Genomic DNA, 13,508 nt, shown 5'->3' with positions numbered 1-13,508 from the left:
TTCGAACTCCATTCATGATTTTTCACCATAGGCATTTTAGAGACTCACTCCAAAATTTTAGTAGAGAATCAACATGGTAAGCATGGAAGATAACATACTATCAAATTGAAGACATTTGAGTTACAAAGCATGTGAAAGAAGAGTGGCTGAAAACTTCACTTTATCAATTGTAATTTTGTAATAGTCATATAGACTAGCATTTAGTAGCTGATATCTTTTGACTCATTGACTATTTTTCCAATATCTTTGGTCAGAATGCAAAAAATTAGGCTTGGAAAAACATATTTAAAAATGAGCTTGATCCATTAGTGGAAGAAAAAGATATGCCCCCTGAAACATGACCCATTTTTACTGGCAACAATATTTATTTTTCTGTCCACCCAATAAAGGAAAGATTTTGATTTAACATATTTAAATGTCAATTCGTAAATATAATGTAAATATGTTAAGATATATCATTATTAACTTTGAATTTAATAAGAATATTAGTTTTCAAAAGGAAAAAGATGAGAAATCAAAGAGACAAGAGTTAGTTAGAGAACTGAAAAGTCACTAGAAGAAATCGATCAGAATGTGAAGATAATCTCTAGGAAGAAATAGTTATAGAACCAAAAGGTCACCATTGGAGAATTGAATGGTTATGAAGAAATATATTTATTATAAATCTTTGTGGGTATGGCAGGTTCTTCTTTTTTGCAAAAGTAGGCATTGCTAGAGTAGAGGGGAGGGCATTTCATTTCAGTATTTTCATTTATGCATTGGAGATGGATATTTAGTTTTTGTAATAATTTTGGCTATGGATTGAAAGAAAATATAATTGGAGTGTTGTGTTTTTTGTATTGAAAAAAAGAAATGTTTTTTTATGAATCAGGGTATTTGAACATCACTTTTTCTGATTACTTTCAATCAGACTATTGTTACAATTAGTTTTGTGCACTTTCTTGCATTCTTAGTCAAATGGTGAATGGTGACAAATCAAAATATTGCCATTAATTCCTATTGTAAAGATTAGGATGTTTAATATTAATTTTCATTTTGCATTGCATTTGTATAATTATCATTTACATTGCATTACCAATGTCAGGGATTCATAGGAAGTGTGAATTCCTAGGGTTGGCAAAGTGTAGAATTGAATGCACTACCTAAGTTAGTTCTGTCTAGGGTTGGATTAGTTTTCCTCTTTCATTCTCAAGTTAAGAATATACCCAATTAGTTTAGGAATGAAAAAATATTCATTGATTATCATTGGTAAGGGAGTTGTACCTTTTAATTTTAGAGGAAATCTATCAACATCATGATGGATTATCCAACTATTGGTATTAAACTATTTCTCACAAGTTTGGACATTTAAGAGTTACATTGGAAAGAACAATTTGTTTACCAATAATTCTCATGATTATAATGTCAATGAGGATTTTATGACATATGGTGGCCTTATTACAAATCTCTATGATGAAAACTATATCGTATGGGTTCGATAACCTACGTTTCATACTAAACTTACATTAGGGCATGATTTTGATTACTTATTTAACTACATTCCTTGACATGGGAGGTCAAACATTTCTTACATGTATCATGATTCATCTTGATAGCACAAGCATTTGATCATATGGTTGATCTTTACAAAATTGACTAGACAACTTGTTGTGGTCTCACCATAAATAACAAAATGGAGATCTTCTAATTTCAAAAAACCTCTTAGAGAACTTAACTAGGAACCTCGGTCTTTTAGGGCCCTCATCTAAGTCTAGGTTAGTACTTGGTCCCTAATCATGCACAATCAAACAACTTCATAGGGTTAAAACATAAAATTTTAGCCTTTGAGAGTATAAAGTGCACATATGTGCACAAGTGCACTTGTACACAAAAGGAAATGTGCATGTGTGCATATATGCACTAACCTCTCATTGAGGATATGCACATGTGCATGTGTGCACCCTTAAGTTTGTACACCTTTGAAGGTGCACACCCTTAGAGGATAGCATCAAATCATTGGTCCTATAAATAGACTTGCCCCATCCCCCCCAGCTCTCTCTCTCTCTCTCTCTCTCTCTCTCTCTCTCTCTCTCTCTCTCTCTCTCTCTCTCTCTCTCTCTCTCTCTCTCTCTCTCTCTCTCTCTCCCCCCCCTTACCCCCCTCACTTATCTTCTACAACCTTTCTAACGATGACAACTTCACACCATTGTCAACTATGCTACTCCACTTATCCACACATCCACATAACTATCAAACTTCACCTTTCCAAAATATAAATATTACCTCATGAGATGTCCACATGTGCACATGTGAACCCTCAATATGTGCACATGTGTGTACCTAAAATAGAAAACTTTCCCTTTTTTTTTAAAAAACAAGACAACACATTAGCATGTGCATAGTTGCATACATGCACACTTTGTGTACATGCATAGGTGAGCATTGTGCATAATTGCACTCATTATATCAAACAAGATATATGTCCAAGCACATGTATGCACCTAGGGAACTTGTTCAAGTGAGCTAAGTGTGTAGGTGTGAATTTCAAGTACTAGGTGGATTTTGAAAATTTTTGCCCATTTTTTGTGATTTTCTCATCATCCCAGGTCTCACCTAAGGGTCATCATAGTCGTCTAACATCAAAATATTAACATTTCTCCCTTTTTGTGTAGAATAATGGCATCATCATTATCCTCCATATTGGAAAAGATAGCAATGAAGCTTGTAGCTTTCAAATACCAGGGAGCACCAAAGAAGTCACGACTCGAAGATAATAACACATAAATTTGAGGCAATAAATTGGGACATATTGATAAGAATGTCTTCATTATTGTATGAAATAAAGCTAAAGATAGGTCAGTTATGGTGTCAACTCTCATATGAAGTGGGTTAGTACACATTGCTTATCACCCAACATTAGTTCAATCATCTGAGTTGATCATCACATTTGACCAACATTATGTACTTGAGGAGAAGGTTGATATGAGTTTAATAAGGGAGATTGTCTTGGATTTTAGGCCATGAAATATTGAAAAGGTCCTCCACCTTGTGTTGGAATATCAATAGCTTTAGATCTCTTATGAGAGTGTAGAAAATTTGTATAGGAAAAATGAAGCAAAGGCCAAGGAGATTGTAAAATCAAAGTACCTTATTGACAAGATGTCCTTGAGGCAAAGAGTGAGAAAGGTTTACTCAAGAAACATAACTACAAGATTGAACACATCAACCACTCAATTATTCTATTCAGTAGAACCATCAACCTTCCTTAGCAAGTCACTTGGAAATGTGGATGGTACACTTTATAGAAACCATCAAGATGGGAAATATGCTAATTGATCGGGCCACAAATCTCATTAAAAAATTTGATGGGAAATTGATCTCAATGAAGAATGACCCCCATTTTTATATGACTTCATATATGGTGTATCTCATGGAAGCAAGGGCCAAATATTATCCAATATTGTATAGAAAGGAAAGCATGTAGGATACAAATGCTTGGTCCTATGTAGTATATCCATAGATAGTAAAGAAGAAGTTTCCACTATAAAGTGTGGAATATAGAGTGGTCAATGATTGTTTCATATTTTCCATCATCATGTTCATCAAGGGGAGATTATGCAAAGAGGATGTCAATAGAGGTTGCAACTCAAAAAACATAGGTGGGAGAATATTCTATAGTTAAGACCTTCACTTAAATTTGGGTAGCTAGTACTCTCTTGTGCCCAAAGAAGATCTCACCATATCCATAAGATAGGTAGATATTACTAGAGATAGCTCAATAAATTGATTCTACATATGATAAAATAAGGAAACAACACAAGAAGAGTTAGATTTGGCCAATCATGATTGGATCCATAAAGGTGAAGAAAAAGCAAGATATTGCTACATTTGACTTAGAATGGGATCAATATCCTCTCAAGTATTATTAGGAGCCACACCCATATTTTGACAATATTTTTACTTGAAGAGGCCCTAGAATACCATTGGATTAACATCATAGATGAATATGATATCTGAATTATGGACTATTGTAGGATGAATCTACAACTCATAGAAAAAGTACTAAATATGGAGATTCTTCTAAAGGCCTAGAATAAAGATATCCCTTAGATCGTGAATCCTTTGTATTATAGAGACAAGATCTATGAAAGATCCATTATGAATGTGAAAATTTGGTATGAGGAGAATGATGATATTGATAATCGGGGACAACATGTGGTGGAACTAACAAGGGAATGGATCTAGCAACCTCTATGTGTGGATCCAATACCCCAAGCCCTATCTCTTAAGGATACAACCCAAGCAAAGAAATGAAAATGAAAGAAGGTCACAATACCAACCTACCTTGCCAAATAACTAGTGACACTAGAGAAGGTGCATTAGAATGAGAGGGAGGTTCAGTGCTTTGAAGAAAAAAGGGAAAGGATAAGAAAAGAAAAGGAGTGCCTAGGGAAAGAGAACAAGTAAAGAGGCTTAAGAAGAGTTGGTTCTTGAGAAAGAAGAAAACTAATGGTTTCCAAAAGAATGTCAACAAGAGAAAAAATAGGGGCAACTCACATAGGAAGGAGTTCCACCACCTTGAGCCTTAGTAGAAGAAGCCTCCCTATTGGTACTCAAGAGAGCTAGAATAGAGATGATAGTGGTAGGTGTGAAAAGGAGGAGACTAAAGAAGAAGAGCATTCAATCACCACATTTCCCATTGATTATAATTAAAGTAGAAGACTAGGAGAAAGTGGAAAAGACTGATTGTTTCCCTCTAAATAGGTGGACTCACTCAACTACTATGGTAGAAGAAGAGAGGAGAAGAAGTTAAACGTAGACACTATCTTTTCTACCTTGGGAGCCCATCTAGGTTGAGACCTCCAAAGATGAAACATATATAAAATTCAATAATGGAGAGCAATGGGGTAGACATTTTTGACCTCTTGGATTTTGATTTCTTTCCCATAGGCACTAAGATGGTAGGAGAGAAAATATGGGACACCCCTAGGAAAAATCCATTGGGGGAACATTGGAATCAACTACCTCTACTACTATAGGGACCTATTGACATTCCTCCACCATCATAGGATATTCTTGATGTAATAGATCAAGGATCAATGACTCCACCTCCTCTGATAGTAAAACACTAGAGTCAAAATGCAGAGGAAGGTGAAAATGTACAGTTCCATGTTGACAAAGTATCTAAGGAAGAAAAGATAGTAGAAGAAAGACAACAAGATCCTCCAGATATAGTGGCTATGTCGCAAGCCCAACTTAACATAGAAACTCAATTTGGAGTCCTTCCTCAAATCAAGACAACTATGGAGTAGAGTGATAAGGGAAAGGATCCTGCAGCTATACCAATTTCTTTAGCACAATATAGGTCACCAATGGGTATGACACCATCTTGTTTGAAGAAACAAGTTACATTTTGATGAGGGCACAATCCAAGACCAAAATGAACACAAGAAGAAAAGAGGAATATTACTATTAGAAGTGATATGCTATTACATATCAATGACATGCTCTAGAACTTACAATGTTGTCTAATTCTAGAGAAAAAAACCCTCCTCTAGTACCTTCTCCTAAACTCCACCAAAAATTGTATTTACAATGGTAGAAATATTCTTAAGTAATGCAAATTAGTTTTAGGGATAAGAATACATTTTAGAATATGCCATTCGACATCCACCACCAAAATAGAAGGTTTTAGATGTATCCTAGAAATATCCTTAAGTAACCCAAATTAGGTTTAGGGTTAGGAATACATTTTAGAATATGCCATTTAGCATCCACCACCAAAATAGAAGGTTCTAGAAAACACATCAGAATTTAGTAAAAAATTAGAAGAATCCAAAAATGGTAGTCCAACTTTTGGGAGACATAACTTTTGATCTAAGATTCCAATTGATGAACTATTTACATTTTTGGAAAGTTCTCCAAGGGCTCTATAGACCAATGGATGAAATTCATACTTCCTCCATTCTTTGGGCCTGTACAAGGCCATTTAGTACCTCAAATATGACTTCAAAGTGCTCTTAGTATGTCTTCAACGACCTTAAATTTACAATAACTTTCAAACCATAAAGCCTTTTTATCTAATTCATTGTTTAGAGTGCTTTAAATTACAAGTATAATCATCCCTCAAACTTACACCCTCTAACTCATCATAATTATAACTCAATTACAAAATAACTTATTTTCTACATTGGCACATATCCCAAGGTTCTCAAAAAATCTAACCCAAAAAACCAATAGTGAAACTATGAGAGTTGGAATCTCCATTTGACCTAAATAGATATCTAGAAATGAAAACATATTAAATAGAAACTAATACTAAGCATATTTTTGGCTAATACAAGATTTTCCTTACACCACTAGATGCCCTTGCATTAGACACCAAGGTAGATTGAAAAGTGACCCTATCACTTTATAAATGGTAGAGGAAAACCCAAATGGGAAACCTCTACTATAGATATCTAAGTTGAATCTTCTACTGCTTGTCCTTTCCACTTTACCAATTATTCTTCATATTGACTATTTTTGTTACTTCAACCCACATGACTGTCCATAATTTCTTCAATCTCTTCCTTCTCAAAAGTAGGAATTAGACATGGCTCAAACATCAACTCCTCATCTACACCATCATCATGATATTTTGTTAAGTCTACAAAATTGAAAATAGGAGAAATGTGAATCCCATTTGGTAACTCCACCTCATATGCATTTCCTAAGTCATGTTTCTTCAAAATTTTGTAGCGGTCAAATTTCTTCATCTTTAGCTTGTTGTAGGTACCAACTAGAAATCATTCCTTCCTCAACTATACCATTACCAAATTCCCAAAGTGGAACTCCTTATGTCTCCTCTTTTGATCTGCCCTAGCCTTATACTATAGTTTAATCTTTGTAATATGTGCATGTACCTCCTTAGTAGGTTCTTGACATGTTTAGCATAGTCTTCTATCTTAACACTTGTCCTCTCGCCTTGCTCCATCTTCCTTAGCTATGGTGGAGTCCTTAAACTACTTCCATACATAATTTGGAATGGTGATCTACCAATACTCCTATTTATAGAATTATTATAAGAATTATTTTTTGTGGTAGAATAAAATACCATCCCTTGGGCTCATCTCCTACTAAACACCTCAGCAAATTGTTTAGACTTCTATTTACTACTTTTGTTTGTCCATCAATCTGTGGATTATGTGCAAAACTGAAATTCAATTTTGTCTTCAACTTCTTTCACAAAGTCCTCTATAAATACCCAAAAAATTTAGTATCTCGATCAATAATACTTTTTGGGAGACCATGTAGCCTCACCACCTCTTTGAAAAATAAATCTGCAATATGCAATGCCTCATGAGTCTTTTTACATGGATTGAAATGTGCCATCTTTGAGAACTTAACAACCACCATAAATATTGAGTCATTACCCCTTTGTATCCTTGGAAATCGAAGAACATAATCCATACTTATGTCCTCCCAAGGCTTCAATAAAATAGGCAATGGTTGATAGAGCCTAGTATTGTGACTAAATTCTTTCGTTGTTTGACATATTTAACAACTATGTACAAACTTCTTCACATCATGTTATAATTAAGGTGAAAAATAGCATTCTTTAATAATGGAAATTGTCTTATCTCGATCAAAGTGTCTTCCCATCCCTCTATTGTGCTTCTGCTTGGTCAAGTTCTCCCTCATGGAAATCATTGGAATACACAATTGACTTCCCTTGAACAATATACCATCTTGAATCATGTAATCTAATCACCTAGTCCTATCTAGAGTAACAGGTTCTTTGTAATCCTTACAAGCCTTTGCAAAGTTAAGATCCTCAAGGTACATATTTTTGAGTTCATTAAACCCAACCACTTCAACCACAACTATCTCCTACTTAATGCATCTCCAACCCTATTAGGCCTTCTACTTATATGTTTTAACACAAATATATAACTTTGCATGAATTATACCCATTTCAAATGTCTATGATTCAATTTACCTTAGCTATTTAGGTACTCCAATGCCTGGTGATTAGTATACAAAACAAATTCTTTTGGAAAAAAATAATGCCTCCATTTCTTTAAGGCTATAACTATTTCATAAAACTCCTAATCATAAATAAAATACTTTGCATCATTCAATTTTTCACTAATATAGGCAATAGGTTTATCTTTTGAGCTCAACATAGCCCTAATGGCATTGCCACTAGCATCGCAATCCACCTGGAACACTTTTTTGAAATTAGGAAGTGCCAACATAGGTTGTTCTATCACCTTCTTCTTTAGCAATTCAAAATAGTTTGTAGTCATGTAGGCTACTTGAACTCTTTTCTATCCCCCCTCATTGTTTTAGTTAGGGGTGCACATATACTACTAAAATTCCTAATGAGCTTCTATAAAAACTAGCCAAACCATGGAATGACCTCACCTCAATGGTAGACCTTGGAGTAGGCCATTCAAAGATGACTTTCACCTTCTCTAGGTCCATTTTGAGAACCCTAGCTAATACAACGAACCCCAAATAGACCTACTCCCTTTTGAAAAAGCTACACTTCTTCAAATCAATCAACAATTTCTCTTCACTCAACCTTTCAAGGAAACTACAAATGTACAATAAATGTTTATCCAAAGATATACTGAAAATAAAAATATCATCCAGATAGACAATAACAAATTTTCCCAAAATTTTCTTTAGTAGCTCATTTATAAGACGGATGAATGTGCTTGATGCATTGGTCAGTCCAAAGATCATGATTAACCACTCATATAGAGCCTCCTTGGTTATGAATGCACTCTTCCACTCATCTCCCTCTTGTATCCATATCTAGTGATAGCCAATCTTGAGATCTATCTTTGTGAAGTATTGAGCTCCATTCAAGCAATCCACAAGATCATCCATCCTTGGCAAAGGAAATTGGTACTTGATGGTTATTTTATTTATAGTTTGAGATTTTGTACACATTCTCTACTCTCCATCCTTCTTTGGTGCTAGTACTATAGGTATTGCACATGGACTCAGGATCTCTTTTATTAAACCTTTCCTCAACAACACTTGAACTTATCTATTTAGCTCCTCAATTTTAGTAGGAGTCATCCTATGAGTGGCCTTGATAGGAAAACTAGCTCCATGGAGTAAATCCATTTGATGACTAATTTTCCTTATTGGCAGGAACCCTTCTAGAACATTATCAGAGATGACATCTCCAATATCACTTAATAGACTTGAAACTTCAAGTGAAATTTCACTACTACCTTCCTTATCCTTTCTAGGAATTAAAGCATAACACATATTCTAATGTTTCATGCCATCTAGAAATTTTCTTCCATCAACAAGACATATTGTAGCACTACTACATACCTTTTCACCCTCCTTTATCAAAGGCTTCAATTTGTGGCAAACTCCATCCTTTTTTAGAGAATATGTATTTGCATGACCATCATGTATAGCATGCCTGTCAAACTACCATGACCTTTCCAATAATAAATTGTGGATATCCATTGGGATGATCTCACAAAGAGCCTCATCATGGTAACTCCCAATCTTGAACTTTACCAAACATTGCTCACTAACTAGGACCTTATGATTATCTTGCACCCAAGCAATATGATATGGTTGGGGGTGTTTCTCCCTCTTGAGTTTTAGCTTTGAGACCATTTCCTTTGACATCAATTTTTTAGTGCTTCCACCATCAACAATCACATCAAAACATTTACCTTTGCACTTGCACCTGGTACAAAACAAACCCCTCCTTTGTCTAGGTTTAGCCTCACCACTCAGTAAGATCTTTTCAATAACTAGAATCTCTCCTCTTTTTGCATCCTCTAAATGTGATGGGTGTATATCATCATCCACATGAGCAACCCTTGTCTGACCATCATCTCTCCTATTTGTCCTTCCTTGGCATTGAGGGCATTCATAGGCACGATGACCTTCTTCATTGCAACAAAAATAGGTACAAAAAAAGCCTCCTCTTCCTGAAACTTTTCAACATCCTCTACCTCTTCCTCTTTGATCTCCAAAGTTTTGATCATGATAGTCATTGAAACCCTCATTCCTCTAGTTTTAGCTAGTACCCACATCTTCATTTTTCTTTTGGTTCTCATTTTGGCCTCCAAATGACCTACCACTACTCCTTCCTCCTTGACTATGCCCTCTTTTGCTTCCATCAAACATCTTTTTTAACTTCTCCTCAACTCGCAAGGCAAATTGGTTTGCCTCTTCAATGCTAGTCATTCTAACTAGAACTAAGTCCTCCTGAATGCTAGGTCTTAATCCATAAACATAATGAGCAACCTTCTCCTTATTTGATTTCACATGTCCTACCCTAATAAGGGCTCAATAAAATTCCTCTTTGTATTCCTAGATAGATTTTCCCACTTTATTTAACCCTTACATCTTTTTGAGTAAATTAAGCTGTAATGGACACCCAGGAATGCCCAAAAGCTTAACCAAGGCTGAAATTATATTAATGTTGAGAATGTTGCAATCAATTACAAAGAGATGTATTCCAAAAGCCAAACCCTAAGGGAATGACATCTACAATATTACAACAAAGAATGAACATCCTCTATTGCCAAAAGAAGGGAGTGTGATTGTCACATCCAAGCTCTTATCAAATGCAAGTCATAATCATCTGATGATCAACAATGAGACTTTCAGACCTATTTATCCTTTTCTTCATCCTTCTGGATGGAACTAAAACATTAATTAATTGCAAGAGCTAGAAGCTTCCTCCTTTCAATAATTAATGCATACCCTTGAAATTCCTCCTTGGCAATAATTAATTAAATCATGAGAGGCTTCCATCCTTCCAATAATTAATACATACCCTAGAAGCTACTCCCTTGTAAATAATTAAATTAATTAAATACAAAGTCACCTTTAATTTTTAATTGAATAAATTTATAAGAAATTAATTTAATTTCTTCTTATCCTCCACTTAGACTTTGGAGAAAGTGAAGGCTAAAACATGGGATCATTACACAAGCTCATAATCAATTGGAATGACCTACTTCTTTAGTTTGTCCATCATGTGATCCCATCTTGTAATTTTTTCCTTTTCTCTTCTATTTCTTTCCAATTGAGTCTCTTTCCACCATATTTGGCATGGCCTTTCATTTTGTCCTTAGAAAACTTAACCCTATCAAGGTCCCCAATATCCTCATACTCAAAATATTACTCTAGCTCATTGATCTATTCGATCAACTTATTTGGGTTTAGATTTCCCAAAAACATAATGACGTCAATTTTAGGTCTTTTTCTAAGCTTGGGAATGACCCTGAAAAGATTCTTCTCCACCTACTTTAGGACTTATCCATCTCCTTCCCCTTCCTACCTAATATTTCCTTCTTCTTCATTTTCCTCCTTGCTTTCACTTCCTATGGTGATATTCATCCCTCTACGAATCTCCTCTTGCAATGCCTAAACTTTTCTCTAGGAGGCTCTAACCTTAGGAGAAACAATCATAGCCCTTCCACCATGCTCTCTTTATGGAGGTATCTTCTTTCTATATCAAAACCCATAACCATAGAGTCATAGTGCAAACTGCCTCACAATTGGCACTCTCTCTACACACTCATGAAAACTTGCTTTGATACCACTTGATGAGGGGCACAATCCAAGAACAAAACAAACACAAATGGGAAAGAGGAATATTATTATCAAACATGATATGATATTACATTCATTTCAATGAAGATAGACCCAATTTTGTGCCCTAGGTCTTAGAATTTTGTTTGATTTTGGAGAAAAAACCCTCCTCCAATACCTTCTCCCAAACTCCACTAAAAAATGTATTTGCAAAGCTAGAAATGTCCTTAAGTAACCAAAATTAGATTTATCATTAGAAATAAATTTGAGAATATACCATTTGGAATACACCATAAAAATAAAAGGTTCCAGAAAACACCTCAGAAGTTGGTGTAAAATTAGAAGAACCTTGAAATGGTAGTCCAACTTTTGAGAGGCATAACTTTTGATTTGGGACTCTGATTGATGAGTCATTTATATTTTTGAGAATCTCTCCAAGTTCTCTATAGCCCTTTGGATGATATTTTCTCCTCCCCCATGTCTTGGTCTTGTACAAGGCCATTTATTGCCTCAAATCTAAATTTGAATGCTCTTAGGGGGTCTCAGGCAACTTAAAAATGGAATAACTTCCAAATCATAAAGCCTTTTGACAAGATCCTTTTTTGGAGTTCTTTAAATCACAAGTATAATCATCCCTCCAACTTACACCCCCTAATTCATCATAATTATGGTCCAATCATAAAATAACCTACTTTCTACATTGGCACATATCCCAAAGTGCTCAAAAACTCTAACCCAAAAAACCAATAGTGGAACTATGAGAGTTCAAATCTCTATTTGACCCAAATGGGTATCCAAAAATGAAAAAAATTTAAAAAAAACTAACACTAAGCATATTTTTGTGTGATACAAGATTGTGCTTACACCACTGGATGCTTGTGCATCACATTTATACATAAGAGATAGATAAAATTAACAAAAGAAGAGGGAATGAAATAATTGATAAGGATGATAATGAAACCTAAGCCACCTAAGGGTAATTCTAAAGAACTTTCCTTAATAATGAAGAACCAAGATCATGAACTTATGGCATATATCACCATTCCACAACAAAATATAGATACTAAAGAGTTGACTCTAAAGGAATATCATATGAAGGAGGGTATATTAGGAAATCCCATGGTGGATACATCAAAAGTATTTATTACCATGAGCCTCAAGAAAGTATTTTCACACTTGGACAAAGATGAGTTAGAGTTGATAATGCTATAGAAATAGCTTGAGCTACTGAGGGGACATTTGAATGATGTGGTAAGGTTGATAGATCTAGTTAATACTTGAATTACTCTCAAAGCTTCTTTAGAAAGGAATGAGATAGGGCCACCAATAGATTCATTTTTGGATGCTTGTCAAAAATGACATCATTTTTTTAGGATAGAGGAGTAGAAATAGTACATGGTAATTTGAAAATTTTCCACAACACAAACCAATGCTAACAAGTTGGCTACTATTACAAACTAAGATTTTGCATCGATAGATGAAGTGCATACCTAGGCCAATGATTTGAAAGCATCCAAATCTATTAAAGGGAAAAGGTACCATATGCTTATAGAGATATACTTGATGGAGGAATTAGATAAATTAAATGACTGGATATATAAGATATCATCTGGAAATAAAATTATGGAATGACTACAAGAAGGAATTCAACAAATAATGAATAACATTTAAGAGCAATTTTTGGGAGTAGATAAATACTAAAATGCTGCTAGCCTTGAGATTTTTGAAGATGAGTTAAAGACTAAGGTTTCCTCAGTGTAAACAATAGTTCAAAAATTCATGGACACAATAGAAAATGCTTTGTTAGAAGATGATATAAGACAAGCATTCAAAACTAAAGAAGCATTGCTAGAATACTCTAATCTTGAGGATTTTTGGAGATACAAGAATAGAAGTAAGAAACTATCAGCAAATAGTTAGAAATAAGTATGATTCATTAGATTGATCAAAGTAATAGA

Source organism: Cupressus sempervirens, chromosome 5, assembly GCF_028749045.1.
Source record: "Cupressus sempervirens isolate cs-2001-9-10 chromosome 5, ASM2874904v1, whole genome shotgun sequence".
In the NCBI taxonomy this organism is placed as follows: domain Eukaryota; kingdom Viridiplantae; phylum Streptophyta; class Pinopsida; order Cupressales; family Cupressaceae; genus Cupressus; species Cupressus sempervirens.
This window is presented reverse-complemented; position numbering follows the sequence as displayed.